This window comes from Hippocampus bargibanti, linkage group LG16 (assembly GCF_051943395.1).
Source record: "Hippocampus bargibanti isolate YZ-2025 linkage group LG16, ASM5194339v1, whole genome shotgun sequence".
NCBI lineage: Eukaryota > Metazoa > Chordata > Actinopteri > Syngnathiformes > Syngnathidae > Hippocampus > Hippocampus bargibanti.
Window position 1 is genome coordinate 2,509,646 of NC_142749.1, and position 18,880 is coordinate 2,528,525.

The window sequence follows — 18,880 nt, forward strand, 5'->3', positions numbered from 1 at the left end:
CTCGCCGTGTGCTGCCTCTCTTGCGTAAACCTCCACGATGCGGGAAGTACGACACGCTCAAACAACTGTTGCTCAGGCGGTTCACGCTATCGGCCTCTGAGAGAGCAGACAGACTTCTTTCCCTTCCCGGACTCAGCGACGGAACAGCAGTGGACAATATGCTGTCGCTCTTAAGTTTGGATGAGGCCGTATTCCTTTCGCCCCATCTATTCCTCCGTCATCTACCAGCCTCAGAGTGCGCCGCGCTAGATAACCCAACGTGCTTAGCCACCGGCGACTATCAAGGTTTGGCTGAAGAAGATCGAGTGCTTCTGGTGACACGGCGGTTCGCCGTGCACAGCGTGACGGCCGAACCCCTCGGTGAAGTGGCATCGACCATCAATCCGACCATCAAATTATTTAACATCAGGTAATGTTTACGAACGTCTGCTGACTGATTTCCTGTCGTTAACTACCCCCGCCTTTTCCAATTCCGATACGAAACACGGGGTAGAGCAGTTCATCCCTACGGTCGGCCCGCCAGTTTTGCCTGCGCTCATCGCCTCGACGCGGCAAAATTGGCAATGACGAAAGGGGAGTTCGCTACGATGGAGCGCTTGGGCATCGTGAGGCATTCACACAGCCCGTGGGCCTCACCATTACACGGTGCCCAAAAGTGACAGTTCTTGGCGGCCGTGCGGTGATTTTCGTCGGCTTAATAACATAACCACACATGACCCCATTCCGCACATTCAAGATTTTTCCGCACATTTGGCCGGCGCTGTGATCTTTTCTAAAGTAGATCTAGTTCGTGGTTATCACCAGGTGCCGGTACGGGCAGAGAATGTGCCAAAAACTGCAGTGATTACCCCCTTTGGCCTCTTTGAATTTCTCCGCATGCCTTTTGGCCTGAAGGCGGCGGCACAGACCTTCCAAAGACTGATGGACTCAGTCTTGCGAGGCATTGATTTTGTGTTTGTCTATCTAGACGACATCCTTGTGGCCAGCCCTTCACCGGAGGAACAACTGTCACACTTAACTGAGATTTTCAAGCGTCTTGATTCGCACGGCCTTATCAATAACGCTGTGAAGTGCCAATTTGGTCTGTCCAAGATCGATATCTTGGGGCACCGCATTTCTCCACACCCTTACACCAAAGTGCAAGCAGTGCTGGATTTCCCCCGCCCGGCCACAGTTAAGGTTCTGCAGGAGTTTTTGGGCATGATCAATTTTTACAACCGGTTTCTTCCTCACGCAGCCGACCTCCTACAACCCCTCTACGGCGCCTTGAGAAAAAAAGAAGGGTAACAACCCCGTCGAGTGGGCCCCACAACGAGCACAGTCCTTTCAACGAGCCAAGGAAGCTCTCGCGGGTGCAACTCTTCTGGTCCACCCAATCTCAACCGCACAGGTGGTCTTGACTACAGATGCGTCTGATGTTGCCGTTGGGGCGGTGGTTGAGCAGCTTGTGGAGAACGAGTGGCAGCCCCTTGCATTTTTCAGTCGGAAGCTGCAAGATAACGAACGCAAGTATCGTGTTTTTGACAGAGAGTTGTTAGCACTCTATCTTGGAACGCGCCATTTTCGTTTCCTCCTCGAGGGGCGCCGGTTTACCGCATATGTGGATCACATACCACTCACATTCGCCATGTCGAAGGTGACTGAACCGTGGTCGGCCCGATAGCAACGGCTTTTGGCGGCCATTTCTGAATTCACAACAGACATTCAGCACGTGGCCGGCAAATGTAACCCTGTGTCCGATTGCTTGTCACGCGCGATCATGTGTCCAGTCCAGCTCGGGGTGGATTTTTCAGAGATGGCTACCGCCCAATCTGAGGATCCGGACATCTACGAACTCAAGGCAGCAGGCACAGCCCTGAAACTTGAGGAGGTGGCACTGTGTGAAGGGGGTCCCGCTCTCCTCTGCGGTGTGTCTACGGGTCGCACTCGTCCCGTGGTTCCGCAGGAGTGGCGTCGGCGAATTTTTGATTCAATTCATTCCCTCTCACACCGTGGCGTCCGGGCGTCAGTCAAACTACTTGGGGCCAAGTTTGTCTGGCCCGGGTTACGAAAGGACGTCAGGAAGTGGGCAGCTGCATGCGTGGCATGTCAGCACGTCAAAGTCCACAGGCACACCCGGGAAAGCCTGGAAAGTTTTCCGATTCCGGCCAGGAGATTTGACCATGTGGACCTGGTCGGGCCCCTCCCTCCTTCGCAGGATTGCACACATCTCCTCACTATGGTCGATCGGACCACTAGGTGGCTGGAAGCAGTCCCCCTGTCCTCCACGATCTCAGCAGATATCGCCCGCGCATTTCTGTCGTCCTGGGTCGCATGTTTCGGCACGATCCGATATTACTTCGCACAGAGGCTCCCAGTTTGTGTCCGAGCTGTGGTCAGCCATGGCGCAGTCCTAGGGTGTGCAGGTACTATGGTGCATACTCTACACTATGGCCTACCACCCGCTGGCTAACGGGATGTGTGAACGTTTCCACCGGTCACTTAAAGCTGCGCTACGGGCCGCACTATCGGACGGTAACTGGGTCGACCGGCTTCCGTGGGTCCTGCTCGATTTACGTTCGGCCCCAAAAGAAGACCTTAACGCCGCTCCGGCAGAGTTAGCGCTCGGTCAGCCACTCCGCGTCCCTGGTGAATTTCTGCCTGAAGCTTCGGGTGCACCTTCTTTCCCCCTTTTGCCAGGGCAGCCCCTGACTCCAGCACCATTTCACCACTGCGTCCCCAAAATATTCGTTCCGTCTGCTCTTAGGTCAACCCGGTTTGTTTTTGTGCGTCACGATGCCCACCGCTCTCCCCTCCGGCCGGCGTACGATGGCCCGTTTAGAGTGCTCGAACACGGCGAAAAGAGTTTTGTGCTCGATATTGGTGGGCAAAGGGAGGGCATTTCAATAGACAGACTCAAACTGGCTCATTTAGTTGCAGGCGAGGACGTTTTGCCGGCTCAGGTCCCACGTCGCGGACGCCCGCCGAAACCTCCAGCCTCAGCGCGGCATGCCAGGGTTGAGTGTCGTTGCCCCACTCAGGTCTCACCCGGATCACCTGCCCGAATAATTTCACCTTCACCACCGAACGACGGACTGCGTAGACGTTGTGGCTGCACGGGAGTGGGCGGGTGCATGTTACATATATTTCACTGCAGTTAGTCGACAAATCAAATCATTTGTAAGTCACCGCATATTGCAGCATCAAGCAGCACCTTCCATCATAACATCCATTCGGTAACATTTGTAAGGCATGCACGGACAAATTAAGAATAGAGACAAGTGATTGTAAATTCAACTTCATGAAAAGTTTACAGCTCATGCCAGCAGTCGTAAATTTGTATAAATACTGAAATGGCACATTTTAAATTCAAGATGATACTGCAGCCTTATTGGGAGGAAAAATTAGGAGGAACATATATTGTACGAGGATATTCTATCATCATAATTTACAATAAATCTAAAGAAATGTACCCACAGAAGTTGGTCTATGAAACAAAAAGTGTTATTAGAAGCATAATCCGAATTTTGCTGGTTCAAATAACACAATTGAGTAAGCCTGTTTTGTTAAATAAGTGGAAATGTCAAGTGTGTCAGGCTCTAAGCATTAAAATGTGCATTCATTTAACTGGCTTTAATGTAATCCAAGTAGCCAAGAGGGGATTTACTGCAAACGTTGCTAACCGCTAACGCTGTAGCCACCACTAAACGCTGGCAACATGTCAGCGTAAAGAAGTAATCTTTTTTTGCATGCTCAATTACTGATTGAACTTGATTTTCTATTGATAAATGAACAACTTAAAAAAAGCATTGTACATTCAACAATCTCGAAATTTAGGCTCAACTTCCTTTTTGGTCATTCTGGTGGAAGTACATTACAGCAGTGTTTGAAATAACGTCTGCCCAGTGGCCCGGGGTGTACAACTTTTACGTCGGGCATACAACTTTCAAAACGTCAACTTCTTCAAGAAAAAAAAGATTATTTTCAAATCAAACATTTGTTTTATTCAATTAAGCAAAAGCTACAAGCAAACCGCTACAAGCCATGTGGACTCCTCTTTCGAAGCAAAATCTTCAGAAAGGGATATTTACCATCAATTAAGCAAGGGAGCATGTGTGGTTGGTACTTCCTTAATTAAAAAAAAATCCTTTATACTTCGCAACAATGTTATTTTTTTTTTGTGATTAGTCGTTTTATTAGTCAAGTTGTGAAAAATGGGGCAGGCAACTTTATGTCCGGCAGGCAACTTTTCAGAGTTCTCTGCCCAGGTGTCCGCTAACTTTTTGTCATGAGTTTCAGACAGATTACAGTTGTAAATATTTGAAAGGTAGTGCAACGTAATGGTCTTTACCAACGTCTTGCCACATTGTAGACAGCGTGTAAATCGCTTAAACGGTGTTGGATTGAAATTCTGACAGTGTTAAGTGTTTGTCAAATGGATATATTCTGAGGCTGTGACTGGATTTTGATTACGGTACATGGACATGTTGGCATGTCACACAGACGAAGTGATTTCAATGGGTATTTGTCCACTAAAGACAGCACAAATCTCAGTGAAGTTGTTTATTTTATCTCTGCAATCTGTTTGCCCTATTATAAGCAATGAAAACTAGTGATTAATGGTTAAGGGGGAAAAAATGGACTCTGGCAGTTGGTCAGCATTTTGCGCATCTTCCTGAACTTCAGTTTTTTAGAGTGAAAATGCTGATCTTCGTTTTTGTGAAATATATTAACTCCTAGAATGCGACTTATAGTCTGAAACGATTTGTATGTTTTTTCATGTTTTTTTGTTGTTGTCCATGATATATTTTATTTACTGGTATGACTCGTAGCAACAAATAGTCAGAAAAATATAGTGCAAACATTTTACCAACAATGAAAGACAATGATCCCTTGCTTTGGCAAAATCACTCATTTTAAATGACTGCAGAGCCCTGTTTACCCATGACAGACTCTCCCCGACAAGCCTACTGTATTTGATTTACATGTTTGCCACCACAACAAACCCAAAACACCCACAAAACTATGATCAGACTCCAACAGGTCTGGTTTATCTGAATAAGATATACTCTAGTACCCTTTAATTACAGACAAGTTGACCGCATTTGAATGACTTCCAACATTTTGACTTTTTTTCAACGCTCTCCCACATTGAGGCCCCGTTGCTTTTCAAGAATTACAATCATTTCTGAAAAAAGTTGTTCAGGATTTATGTGTAGTCAAAATAAAGCACATTTAATTTGTCGATGGTCCAGGATCATGAGACTGCAGTCGGACTCTTCCTCTTCAACTTGATTGATTTTGTGTTTCGTAATGCAAGGCAATGTTGATCATGCTGGACCTAAAATTGATGCCTTTTTTTCATGGTTCAGAATTCCACTAAATCTGCCAGACAATATTTTCCAAGTATGGATCACAATGACGTACAATCAGCACAAAATGAGGCAATGCTCTCATTCACAGTTTTTGCTGTGTACTGCACAACAATAAACCAGTCAGATCAAATTCTTATAAGGTATTAAAAAAACATATTTCAACAGAATTCGATAGGCATTCCTGATCCCTTTACAGAATGGGATAACATCTAGCTTTGCAGCATGTGGTAAACTTGTCAGCTTGAGTTAACAGGGCAGCAGAGGGGTGGAGTTGATCTTAGATACAAGTGCTCACCGCATCACCTACAGGACAAACGGGGCAAGAAGCCCTCTGCCATATTGCCTATCACTACATTACAGAATGATTAGAGTGCAATGGAGTGTTAAAAATCCCACAAAATGATCAGAGTGGAAAAAAAACAACCTTCCAGGCTTGACATATGCAGCAAGTTAAGAAGCACCAGCACCAGCTTCCACCAAACATCAGCCGTTAAAATGACTCATGAGGAGAGACAAACTACACAAGGGACATCGAGAATTACACAGCTCAGAGCTTGAGCACCAGGAAATGAGCTGGGATGCTTGGGAACTGCAGGAACAAATCAGTCTCTCACACATCCTCGATTCAATGACTTCCTGCCTCATTCGCATGAGCAGCTGTTTGAGCTCACTAAGTTTATGCCCAAGCAGCTGCCCAAATCATAGGTCCCCAGACATGACAATAGGTGTAGAAACGAAGGGGTTGTGATACATCTGGATCAGCAACTGCCATGTCAAAAGAAAAGAAGGCTCGCTGCCCATTTGCATCATCAAGTGAGTGGCAAATACACCCTGTTTGCATCATGAGGATGGTAGTTTCAGTCATCATACAGTAGCAACAGTTCGGAAAGCGCAGATTGCATCTCGGAAGAGTAAATGCTTAGCAATACTCGTAGATCCCCACAGGAATGTGCTCTTTTAGTCGCCATGGAGAAGGAGATAGAGATTCATACTATTACAGAACAAAGCTTACCACTCAATGGATGGGTTTTACAGCCCTCCCACCCTCGTCCCCCTTGCTTTGAAAGGATTAAATAAATCACAACGAGTCAGGACCCAGGACCACGACACCCCTACCACCATCTTTCAGTTTCGACCAAACAGACACACAAAAACAGCTGGACATCATCCAGATACAGGATATGTTAAGGAGCTTTTTGAAATAATCCAGTAACCTGGCTCACCCCTGAATTCATTTGCATATACCTTTAGGACAGGGGTGTCAAAGTCATTCTTTTGCCGCGGGCCACATTGTAGTTATGGTTTTCTCTCGAGGGCCGTTATGAATTTGGGGAACCCATTAGAATGTTTAAATCCCTTCAAATATTACATATAGAGCACACAGCAAATTAATGAATAACTCGTTTTCAAATCTGAAGTCAAGAATAATGACTTTTATTGTGGTTGACATCCAAAAATATGAAAATTTGGCTCTGATTTTAGCAATCATCATGGAATTTAACAAGTTTGATTTGCTTTCGCGGGCCGGAAAAAATGATGTGGTGGGCCGGATTTGGCCCGCGGGCCTTGACTTTGACACCTGTGCTTTAGGGGGACCAAGACAGACTATTGAAAGCTGGGAACAGAAGACTGTTCTCTCCTGTGAATACCAATTTCAAGGTAGGGACCCATTTATGATATTCAGCGACATTCAGGTTTCTGTCTCTTATACATAAAATGCATTTGTTAATTCCCTGAAAGAATTACTCTGACAAAACTTCTTTTCCTTTCACCTTTGAACTTCAGGGGATCACCGAAGCGAATCAGTGTCCTCCATCTAACCCGGTTTTGTACATCGTCTTCTCTCACACTAGCAACCTTCATGTCCTCTTTGACAACATCCATAAATCCCCTCTTAGGGCTTCCTTTCGGTCTCCTGCCTGGCAGTTCAAGGCTCAGCATCCCTCTCCCGATATAGTCTCTCTCTCTCGCCTCTGGACATGTCCAAAACATCTCAGTCTGGCCTCTCTGACTTTGTCTCCAAAGTCTCTAATATGAGTTGTCCTTCTGATATATTCATATCGACAATTACCCTGACAAAACTAAAATATATAATATGCAGAAAAGAAGTCGATGTTCTTATGGGCTTACATATACAGTGGAACCTTGGTTTTCGAACGACTCACAGTTCGAACAAATTGGAGTACGAACAAAATATTCGAGAAATTCTTGCTTCGCAGTTCGAACACCAATCGGTGTTCGAACACCAGTACGACGCATGAGTACGTACGCGAGGGTGGGGTGCTGAGCTGCGTACGAGTGTATCGCTCTCTCCGTGACCAACTGTTGTCGCTTGCGGACGTGCTGCGTTTTGCTCTAGCGTTTAATATAGGTGTACGAAGAGTTGTGAAAAAAGAAAAGTAGTGCGTACAACTATTGAAATATGAAGGAGGTGTGCGAGTGTCTGATCTGGCTAGGGAATACAGCATGGCGAAATCTACGATCAGTACGATATTAAAGAATAAGGAGGCTGAGAAATCTAGTGATGTGGCTGTGGGAGTGAGAGCAAGTGTCATTGGATAGATATTTTAAGAGAGAAGAACATCCTGTAGCCGAGTAATCCGTAGCTGTCATGTTCCGAGCGAGAGTGACGGCATCTGACTCGTCGGAACGTAGTGGAATGTTTGGGATCCCAAAGCAGGCGGCAGAGACATACTAACCAAGCAGGGTGTTTATTCACAAATAAAAGAAAACACAGCGAGTAAGAAGGCAGGGGGGTTCCGACCCGCTTACTACGCCAAAAAGCAAATGGCACACGAGCGTGTAAAATTACGCAATCCCAGAAGATCACATAAATTTACGGGACACAGGGAAAATAGCTCGAACCGGATACACTCGCTCATCGAAGGAAGAGTCCAGGTACGGTGGCGAGGTGAGTCAATCATCCGGCATTGGCGAGGTGATCACGAACCAAATAAAGGCCCCCTGTCCGTGATTAGAGAATTGACAGAAGGTGGAGGGCGGCCGGGAGAGGCAACCCCGCCGCCCGCTGTCACCTGGCACGTGACAGGAGCAAAGAGATTTGAACGTGTGAGCACCCCTCAGACAGAAGAGCTCCCCGAAGTTTTTATGGAAGGGGACTCCTTCCAAACAATAAATTTCCTTCCTCCGTCTACCTGCGCCTTCTGCTGACCACCACAAAGGTAAAAAATCCTATTCATAATTCTTTTCTTTACGTACAATTAGCCTGGGTTACATTTATGTTTATGTTATTTGTGTCGTTGCCATTTTCTTAATATTTTCTGAGATATACATTGATTTTTATGTGTTGGTCAGCAATTTAATGTGCAATTTCATGCATAAAATAATAAAAGTACTGTACTAAAAAGGTAAACATTCAGGGTGTTGGAACGGATTAAAACGATTTACATTATTTGTCATGGAAAAAATGGTTTCGTGTTCGAACAGGGTTCTGGAACGGATTATGGTCGAGAACCGAGGTACCACTGTATCAGATTGGATGAAGAGTTTAATTTACCACTCAATACTGAATGTTTTTGGAAGGTCACAAACATTTATTGGTATGTGGAGCAACATTCGGTGATTCCTGTTCTGGTGGCACTTCCAAATTTGAACCTAAAGATTGTGCAGTTTAGAATCAAACTAATACAATTGTATATGTAATTGTATATGTCCACTCAGTATAACCATCATTGAGTATGACGTTTAAATCTGACGCGGTCTCTGATAGAACTATTTTATATATGCACATTTTTAAACATCCAATGCTTCTTATTCTCGACTCATTTTTATTGACCCAATTTTAGTCTAAGTGGTTACGCTATATAAATATGCGTAGTTACCTTAGAACTGTACGTATTTGTAGTGTGTACTGTTACTCAACCATTCTTATTTCAGTCTAATATCATGTGTCACCCTTTAACTCGTAGCTGATAGGCTCCTTTTGAAATGATGTCATTCCCACCCTCTGTATAAATAACATTTCGGGTGGGGGGGAGAGCAGAAGCTTCTTCCACTTTTGGCTCCTTCTCCTCATCTCCCCTTGTTCTGAAGAGCATACCGCTTTCTCTGCTTCCAACGAAATAAATAATATTTTTGTACATCACCTTGCTTCCTGCTGATTAAATATTACCACCAACACCAGCGAAGAACAGAATCAGGAGAACACCGATTTTTAATCTAATGGTCTTGTTGGCAAATTAGACACAGTCAGCTTTTTGGTGCACACATCACGGCTTCTCAGATAGATTTGACCATAATAATAAAAAAGGAATACTCACCACAGTATAAGTCAGGGGTAGGGAACCTCTGGCTCGCGAGCCATATATAGCTCTTTTGATGATTGCATATCACTCACCGATAAAATTAAATACATATTCTCGCTTTTTCGCCGTTCATTTCCTTTTGGAGCTGCAGTTGGCGAAAAGGGCAATTTTGATTGGATGACACTAACATAGGTTGGCGGAAAGCGCACTTTTGATTGGATGATACTGGCCGTCATGTTGGAACAGGTAAACGGCCCTTTAAATGAGCCCGAGTAAAAAAATTGATGAGTACACTCCAGCTTGAATGCACCGGAGGATTCGCGATTCTAATTTGCAATTAAACAATAACGTTGATGAAACAGTCGAATGTCAGTGATATTTTAACAAGCCCCATGTTAACGTTAGCATCAATATACTTCTGCGAGAAGTATATTGCAGATAGCAAGTGTGGAAGCTAATGAGCCGTGTGTAGGCTAGCTAGCAGTAACTTCGCCTGTGCACCCGGCAAGTTGACTTTCCTTCCTATCGTTTTGCTGGATTTTTACCAATCATGAGGAACGGAAAACCATTCATGTTAAAAACATGTTAACGGTGAGTACTGTCACAAAGTTATTTTAAATAATACATCCTGGCATTTTGTTGAAAAGTGTCCGCGCATGCGTGCGTGTTTTCGTGCGCGCGCGTGCGCTCGCGTGTGTGTGGCTCTCACTGAAAAATATTTCTAAATATTTTACTTGTATGGCTCTCTTAGTCAAAAAGGTTCCCGACCCCTGGTATAAGTTGTACTGACTGACATGAAGGAAATTACATCCTTCCTCCCTCACCATCTTTTTACCCACCATAAAAGGGTAAATATACCATATCATGTCTTCTTTTTCAAATTATTACACTACCATATTTTCCAGTAAATAAGGCGCACCAGACTATCAGGCGCACCTTCAATGAATGGTGTATTTGCAAACCTATTCCATATGTAAGGGACACATTCAATAAAAGACATGTTGAAACTTGAAACAACTTGAAAAGCTTTCCAAATACAGTATAAGATACACCGCGTTACAGTGTAAGGTGCTACAGTAGAGGCTGGGGTTACGTTTCATATCTCTTGGCAGTCCATCGAAGTCGAGGATGACGTCGCTTCCATTGCTTTGTGGGGTATTGGACAGTGGTTATTGGCGCTGGCGGCGATGCCACTGTAGGTGACTATGAAGCCCGATTCTGGAGCCACAAATCCTGCCACATTCAGGACATGTGAGGCCAGGACCGGGCTGGCGAGACGGTACTGAAGCAGCACAAAGGTGTCTTTGCTCGTGCCGCACGATCCTCCTCTGGGTGCGCTTGTCTTCAAGTTGTGTCACCCCTTCGTGGCATAAGGAGCGCCACAGTGGCCTGTTCGCTGCAGCAGACTCCAGATCGCTGGGCTTGATGTTGCAGTTCTTTAGAGTCTGTTTAAGCTGGTCTTTGTATCGCAGCTTAGGACCACCAGGCTTCCTCTTCGCTGACAAGAGTTGTCCATAAAGCACCTGTCGAGGCAAGCGGCAGCTAGGCATCCGGATGACATGTCCAACCCACCGAAGTTGCCTCTTTGCCAGTATGGCCTCGATACTGGTGGAGGCAGTGCGTTGAAGGATGTCGGTGTGTGGAACACGATCCTGCCAGGTGATGCCAAGGATTCGTTGGAGGCACCTGATGTGGAATGCATCAAGGCGTCTCACATGGCGTCGATAGATGGTCCAGGCTTCTGCGCCATATAGCAGCGTGGACACACACACTGCTTGGTAGACTGCGACTTTTGTTGGAGATCTTAAGTGGTTGTTTTCGAACACACGAGTACGCAATCTGCCAAAAGCTTTGGAGGCTTGATGGATGCGGGCCTGGACGTCATCATCAATTAGACAGGAGGGTGTTAGAATGCTGCCGAGGTAGCTGAATTGTTGGACAACCTTGAGGGGTGTGCCACTGAGGGTGAACGCTGGGGTTGGAGAACTCTCTTTTGCCATGACCTCCGTTTTGGTTACATTGATCACGAGACCGAGTGATCGGTAGACGGAGGACATGGTATCAAGGGCATTTTGCATGGCAGCTGGGCTGTGGGCCAGCAGAGCACAATCATCTGCATACTGTAGCTCGTGGATGCCGCTGATCAGGGTCTTGGTCTTGGCCTGTAGGCGTCTGATGTTAAACAGGTTACCATCCAGGCGGAATTGGATTTCTACGCCGCCACCTTCCTGGATGGACTTATGGAAGAGGAGCGTAGCTGCCATCAGGAACAGGTTGAATATAGCAGGGGCCAGTACACAGCCCTGCTTCACCCCGACTTCCACAGGGAACGGGGAAGATTGCTGGCCACCAACAAGTACAGTTGCTTGCATGCCGCTGTGGAACTGTTTTAGGATGCCGAGAAATTTGGAGGGGATGCCAAATTTCTGCAGTATGGTCCAGAGAATGTCACGGTTAACTGTGTCAAATGCCTTTGTAAGGTCAATGAAGGTGATATAGAGGTCCTTGTTTTGTTCCTTGCATTTCTCCTGAACTTGGCGCGCAGCGAAGATCATGTCCAGAGTGCTTCGATCCTTCCTGAAGCCGCATTGTGTCTCTGGGAGGATGTCTTCGGTAATGTGCGATGTAAGACGGAACAGCATTACTTTTGCAAGAATCTTGCCAGCAACAGAAAGTAGGAAGATGCCACGGCTGTTGCCGCAGACTGACTTGTCCCCCTTCCTTTTGTAAATGGTGACGATGTTGCTGTCTTTCCATTCCTGAGGAAGTGTCCCGTTTTGCCAGATGTTGCAGATGAGGTGGTAAAGCTTCCGTGTCAGGAGGTAACCGCCGCTCTTGAAGACCTCAGCTGGAAGTCCATCAGGGCCAGGGCTTTTGTTGTTTTTAAGGCTCCGGATTGCAGAGAGGACCTCTGTGAACTGAGGAGGTTCATCAAGGGAGGGAACTGATGGAAGCTCTGGGAGGGAGTCAAGGACAGATGTGTCTGAAGGGTTTACTTGGTTGAGCAGGGAGTCAAAGTGCTCTGCCCAGCGCTCAAGTATTAGCTGTTTGTCCTTCAGTAGTACAGAACCGTCTGCAGATTTAACTGGGACAATATGTTGTCTTCGTGGGCCGTGCAGGGATTTTACAGCATCATAGAAGGCGTGTGTGTTGTTGTTGTCTGCATGCCTCTGGATTTCTTGGGCCTTGCTGAGCCACCACTTGTTCTCCATCATCCTCAGCTGTTTCTGTGTTTCACCACGGATGGCCTTGTAGTGAGAGAGGAGAAGTGGAGAATGAGGGTTGGAGAGAAGTGTGGTATGGGCTTTGCGCTTGGCTTCCAGAAGCTCCTGTATGGCAGCTGAGCTGTTATCGAACCAGTCTTGATGACGTTTCTGAGTGAAGCCGATGGTCTCAGAGGCAGCTTGATGAATTGTTGTCCTCAATTTTTTCCACCTGCTTTCAACATCAAGGTCACCGTTACTGGTGTCGTTGTCCAGGCTGGCAAGTCCCTCTGCCAGCTTGTGGCGGTAGCTGGCTGCACATTCTGGGGACTCCAGGGCCCTGGTGTTAAGACGCCTTTGGGGTTGCTGTTTCTTATGAGGAGGTCGAATTCTCAGCTTGAGCCTGGACTTGATCAGTCGATGATCAGTCCAGCATTCAGCCCCACGCATGGCCCGCGTGATGCAGACATCATTTTGGTCCCGTTGCCTTGTGATGATGTAGTCCAGTAAGTGCCAATGTTTGGACCTGGGGTGCATCCATGATGTGATGTATTTCTTTTTCAGTTGAAAGATGGTGTTAGTTACAATCAACTGATGCTCAGAGCACAGAGTGAGGAGTCGGAGGCCATTGCTGTTTATTTTCCCCGTCCCGTGCCTTCCGATTACTTGTTTCCAGAGCCTGGCATCAGTACCTACTCGGGCATTGAAGTCACCCATCAGAACAAGTTTATCAGAGGCAGGGATTTTGGATATGGTTGCATCCAGGGACTCGTAGAAGGCATCTTTGGTGTTATCGTCAGCATCCAAGGTGGGAGCATAGGCGCTGATTAAAGTTGCGAAGCGACCTTTTACCAGGGGAATACGCCAGGTCATAAGCCGTTCACTGATGCCTTGGGGGGACTCAGGGATGTTACTGAGTAAGCTGCTTTTCACAGCAAAGCCAACTCCATGGAGTCTTCGCTCATTCTCTGGGAGACCCTTCCAGAAGAAGGTGTAACCTTCACCAACTTCTGTGAGTGAATCCTCGCCTGAGAACCGAGTCTCACTGAGTGCGCCAATATCGATGTTGTACCTTCTCGGCTCATGTGCGATGAGGGCAGTTCGTCTCCGAGGTCTCTCCATCCCGTCTCGAGCATCGAGGAGGGTGCGAACATTCCAGGAAGCCAGGTTCATAGTCATGGGTTTGATTATATTTCGTTTTCGACCGCAGAGGGGGGATGCCTTGGTGGCTGCGGTGGGCCACCCAGGTGTGGTGGAACAAGCAATGTTTAGGTCACCTTTTCTAGACCCTTCCCATATAAGGGGTGAGCAGTGCGGACCCTGAATAGGGCTGCTCAGACGCACAGGATGCTGCCGAAGGATAATGTTGCTCCATCCCATCTTCGCAACGACCATCAATCCTGTACCGCCCCTGTGTAGGAATCAAGCTAGAAGCTTCCAGTCACATCCATGACCTGCCCCCGTCACTTTATCCTATCGCCAGTGGACTTATATGGTGGAAGCTGAAACCTGCGCTACTAGTGGATTTAGTGTGAGGGACGGGGCGCGCAATTCCTTCCCCCACATACTTGGCCGCACCCACTGTATTCCAGTGGCAAGAGTGAAGACTCGAGACGACCTTCAGGTGAGTGCGGTTGCAAGGGGCTGCCGGTGGTCCGATCTGTTGGACTCCGCCTACGCCTACCCCCGGGTGCGGATTTGGGATCACTCTTTGTCTGGCCTCTACCCTCCGACCTGTTCGGCTTGGGTGACCCTGCCAGGAGTACAAGACTCCAGCCGACATAGCTCTCGGGGTCACGGAGACGCGCAAAGTGCCTCACCACGATAAGGTGGTGATCCCAGTCCAGGCACACGTTTCATATATGCCAGCATGGACTGTGCACTATTTCTACACAGGGAAATTGAGTCGGTGGCTGCTGACAGTAGTTGCGAGATCTGTTGTGGCTCAATATTAATTCACATATAAGGTGCACCGGCGTATAGGGCGCAGGATCATATTTTGATGAAGGCTTTTGAGTGCGCCTGATACACCGGACGTTACAGTACATTTGCACACATGTATAACAACTGTGCATGTTAAAATATGAACTCAACTTGTACAGTTAATAAAGGTTGTTAGAATTAGTTAGATACACATGCTAAAAATATCCCGTTATTTCATTTCTACTTATTCTTATCAATTATTAAGTCCATATATGTATGTAGTTTAGTTTTCTGTATATGTTAATTAGTATACATGTACTCAGCTTGTACTTAGTATATTAATCTAGCTATCATGTTTCAGTCTAATAATAAATATTGATGATAGTATCTAGCAGATGATAGGTCCTTTCCAAAGTGACATCACTCCTGTTGTTTATAAATGTTTGAGACGCGCGCTTGAGCGCGCTCTTCCCTCTCTGTCCCTTGGCCTAGCTTCTCCCCTGGAGAACATCCTCTAGCTGCCTGATAATAAATATTCCTTTTTTTGGATATCATCTTGCTTCCTGCTGAATTAATATTTAGACTATACAAATGGAGAGCTGAACCAGGAAGAACACCATTTAACGCAACAAAGGTTTTTTTTTTTTATAACATTTGACTCTATCCTAGATGAATGAGATGTAAAGCTGAGCTTGAGAATTGAGGGCATTGCTCTGCAAGTTTTTCAAGCCACAAGACATCACTTGACCATTTGTATTCTGGTTATGTGACATTTGAGATAGAAGTTTACTTCCGACACACATTGGGTGAGAGTTTCCAGTAAATAAGGCGCACCAGACTATCAGGCGCACCTTCAATGAATGGTGTATTTGCAAACCTATTCCATATGTAAGGGACACATTCAATAAAAGACATGTTGAAACTTGAAACAACTTGAAAAGCTTTCCAAATACAGTATAAGATACACCGCGTTACAGTGTAAGGTGCTACAGTAGAGGCTGGGGTTACGTTTCATATCTCTTGGCAGTCCATCGAAGTCGAGGATGACGTCGCTTCCATTGCTTTGTGGGGTATTGGACAGTGGTTATTGGCGCTGGCGGCGATGCCACTGTAGGTGACTATGAAGCCCGATTCTGGAGCCACAAATCCTGCCACATTCAGGACATGTGAGGCCAGGACCGGGCTGGCGAGACGGTACTGAAGCAGCACAAAGGTGTCTTTGCTCGTGCCGCACGATCCTCCTCTGGGTGCGCTTGTCTTCAAGTTGTGTCACCCCTTCGTGGCATAAGGAGCGCCACAGTGGCCTGTTCGCTGCAGCAGACTCCAGATCGCTGGGCTTGATGTTGCAGTTCTTTAGAGTCTGTTTAAGCTGGTCTTTGTATCGCAGCTTAGGACCACCAGGCTTCCTCTTCGCTGACAAGAGTTGTCCATAAAGCACCTGTCGAGGCAAGCGGCAGCTAGGCATCCGGATGACATGTCCAACCCACCGAAGTTGCCTCTTTGCCAGTATGGCCTCGATACTGGTGGAGGCAGTGCGTTGAAGGATGTCGGTGTGTGGAACACGATCCTGCCAGGTGATGCCAAGGATTCGTTGGAGGCACCTGATGTGGAATGCATCAAGGCGTCTCACATGGCGTCGATAGATGGTCCAGGCTTCTGCGCCATATAGCAGCGTGGACACACACACTGCTTGGTAGACTGCGACTTTTGTTGGAGATCTTAAGTGGTTGTTTTCGAACACACGAGTACGCAATCTGCCAAAAGCTTTGGAGGCTTGATGGATGCGGGCCTGGACGTCATCATCAATTAGACAGGAGGGTGTTAGAATGCTGCCGAGGTAGCTGAATTGTTGGACAACCTTGAGGGGTGTGCCACTGAGGGTGAACGCTGGGGTTGGAGAACTCTCTTTTGCCATGACCTCCGTTTTGGTTACATTGATCACGAGACCGAGTGATCGGTAGACGGAGGACATGGTATCAAGGGCATTTTGCATGGCAGCTGGGCTGTGGGCCAGCAGAGCACAATCATCTGCATACTGTAGCTCGTGGATGCCGCTGATCAGGGTCTTGGTCTTGGCCTGTAGGCGTCTGATGTTAAACAGGTTACCATCCAGGCGGAATTGGATTTCTACGCCGCCACCTTCCTGGATGGACTTATGGAAGAGGAGCGTAGCTGCCATCAGGAACAGGTTGAATATAGCAGGGGCCAGTACACAGCCCTGCTTCACCCCGACTTCCACAGGGAACGGGGAAGATTGCTGGCCACCAACAAGTACAGTTGCTTGCATGCCGCTGTGGAACTGTTTTAGGATGCCGAGAAATTTGGAGGGGATGCCAAATTTCTGCAGTATGGTCCAGAGAATGTCACGGTTAACTGTGTCAAATGCCTTTGTAAGGTCAATGAAGGTGATATAGAGGTCCTTGTTTTGTTCCTTGCATTTCTCCTGAACTTGGCGCGCAGCGAAGATCATGTCCAGAGTGCTTCGATCCTTCCTGAAGCCGCATTGTGTCTCTGGGAGGATGTCTTCGGTAATGTGCGATGTAAGACGGAACAGCATTACTTTTGCAAGAATCTTGCCAGCAACAGAAAGTAGGAAGATGCCACGGCTGTTGCCGCAGACTGACTTGTCCCCCTTCCTTTTGTAAATGGTGACGATGTTGCTGTCTTTCCATTCCTGAGGAAGTGTCCCGTTTTGCCAGATGTTGCAGATGAGGTGGTAAAGCTTCCGTGTCAGGAGGTAACCGCCGCTCTTGAAGACCTCAGCTGGAAGTCCATCAGGGCCAGGGCTTTTGTTGTTTTTAAGGCTCCGGATTGCAGAGAGGACCTCTGTGAACTGAGGAGGTTCATCAAGGGAGGGAACTGATGGAAGCTCTGGGAGGGAGTCAAGGACAGATGTGTCTGAAGGGTTTACTTGGTTGAGCAGGGAGTCAAAGTGCTCTGCCCAGCGCTCAAGTATTAGCTGTTTGTCCTTCAGTAGTACAGAACCGTCTGCAGATTTAACTGGGACAATATGTTGTCTTCGTGGGCCGTGCAGGGATTTTACAGCATCATAGAAGGCGTGTGTGTTGTTGTTGTCTGCATGCCTCTGGATTTCTTGGGCCTTGCTGAGCCACCACTTGTTCTCCATCATCCTCAGCTGTTTCTGTGTTTCACCACGGATGGCCTTGTAGTGAGAGAGGAGAAGTGGAGAATGAGGGTTGGAGAGAAGTGTGGTATGGGCTTTGCGCTTGGCTTCCAGAAGCTCCTGTATGGCAGCTGAGCTGTTATCGAACCAGTCTTGATGACGTTTCTGAGTGAAGCCGATGGTCTCAGAGGCAGCTTGATGAATTGTTGTCCTCAATTTTTTCCACCTGCTTTCAACATCAAGGTCACCGTTACTGGTGTCGTTGTCCAGGCTGGCAAGTCCCTCTGCCAGCTTGTGGCGGTAGCTGGCTGCACATTCTGGGGACTCCAGGGCCCTGGTGTTAAGACGCCTTTGGGGTTGCTGTTTCTTATGAGGAGGTCGAATTCTCAGCTTGAGCCTGGACTTGATCAGTCGATGATCAGTCCAGCATTCAGCCCCACGCATGGCCCGCGTGATGCAGACATCATTTTGGTCCCGTTGCCTTGTGATGATGTAGTCCAGTAAGTGCCAATGTTTGGACCTGGGGTGCATCCATGATGTGATGTATTTCTTTTTCAGTTGAAAGATGGTGTTAGTTACAATCAACTGATGCTCAGAGCACAGAGTGAGGAGTCGGAGGCCATTGCTGTTTATTTTCCCCGTCCCGTGCCTTCCGATTACTTGTTTCCAGAGCCTGGCATCAGTACCTACTCGGGCATTGAAGTCACCCATCAGAACAAGTTTATCAGAGGCAGGGATTTTGGATATGGTTGCATCCAGGGACTCGTAGAAGGCATCTTTGGTGTTATCGTCAGCATCCAAGGTGGGAGCATAGGCGCTGATTAAAGTTGCGAAGCGACCTTTTACCAGGGGAATACGCCAGGTCATAAGCCGTTCACTGATGCCTTGGGGGGACTCAGGGATGTTACTGAGTAAGCTGCTTTTCACAGCAAAGCCAACTCCATGGAGTCTTCGCTCATTCTCTGGGAGACCCTTCCAGAAGAAGGTGTAACCTTCACCAACTTCTGTGAG

The 18,880-nt window shown here is 47.2% G+C and overlaps 1 protein-coding gene across 3 annotated transcripts in view; it reads right to left on the reverse strand.

Annotated features, from left to right (window-relative positions):
• Nucleotides 1-18,880, reverse strand: part of arhgap32b (Rho GTPase activating protein 32b) — a 162,847-nt gene that overhangs the window by 35,067 nt on the left and 108,900 nt on the right. The gene's annotated exons all lie outside the window — the stretch shown is intronic.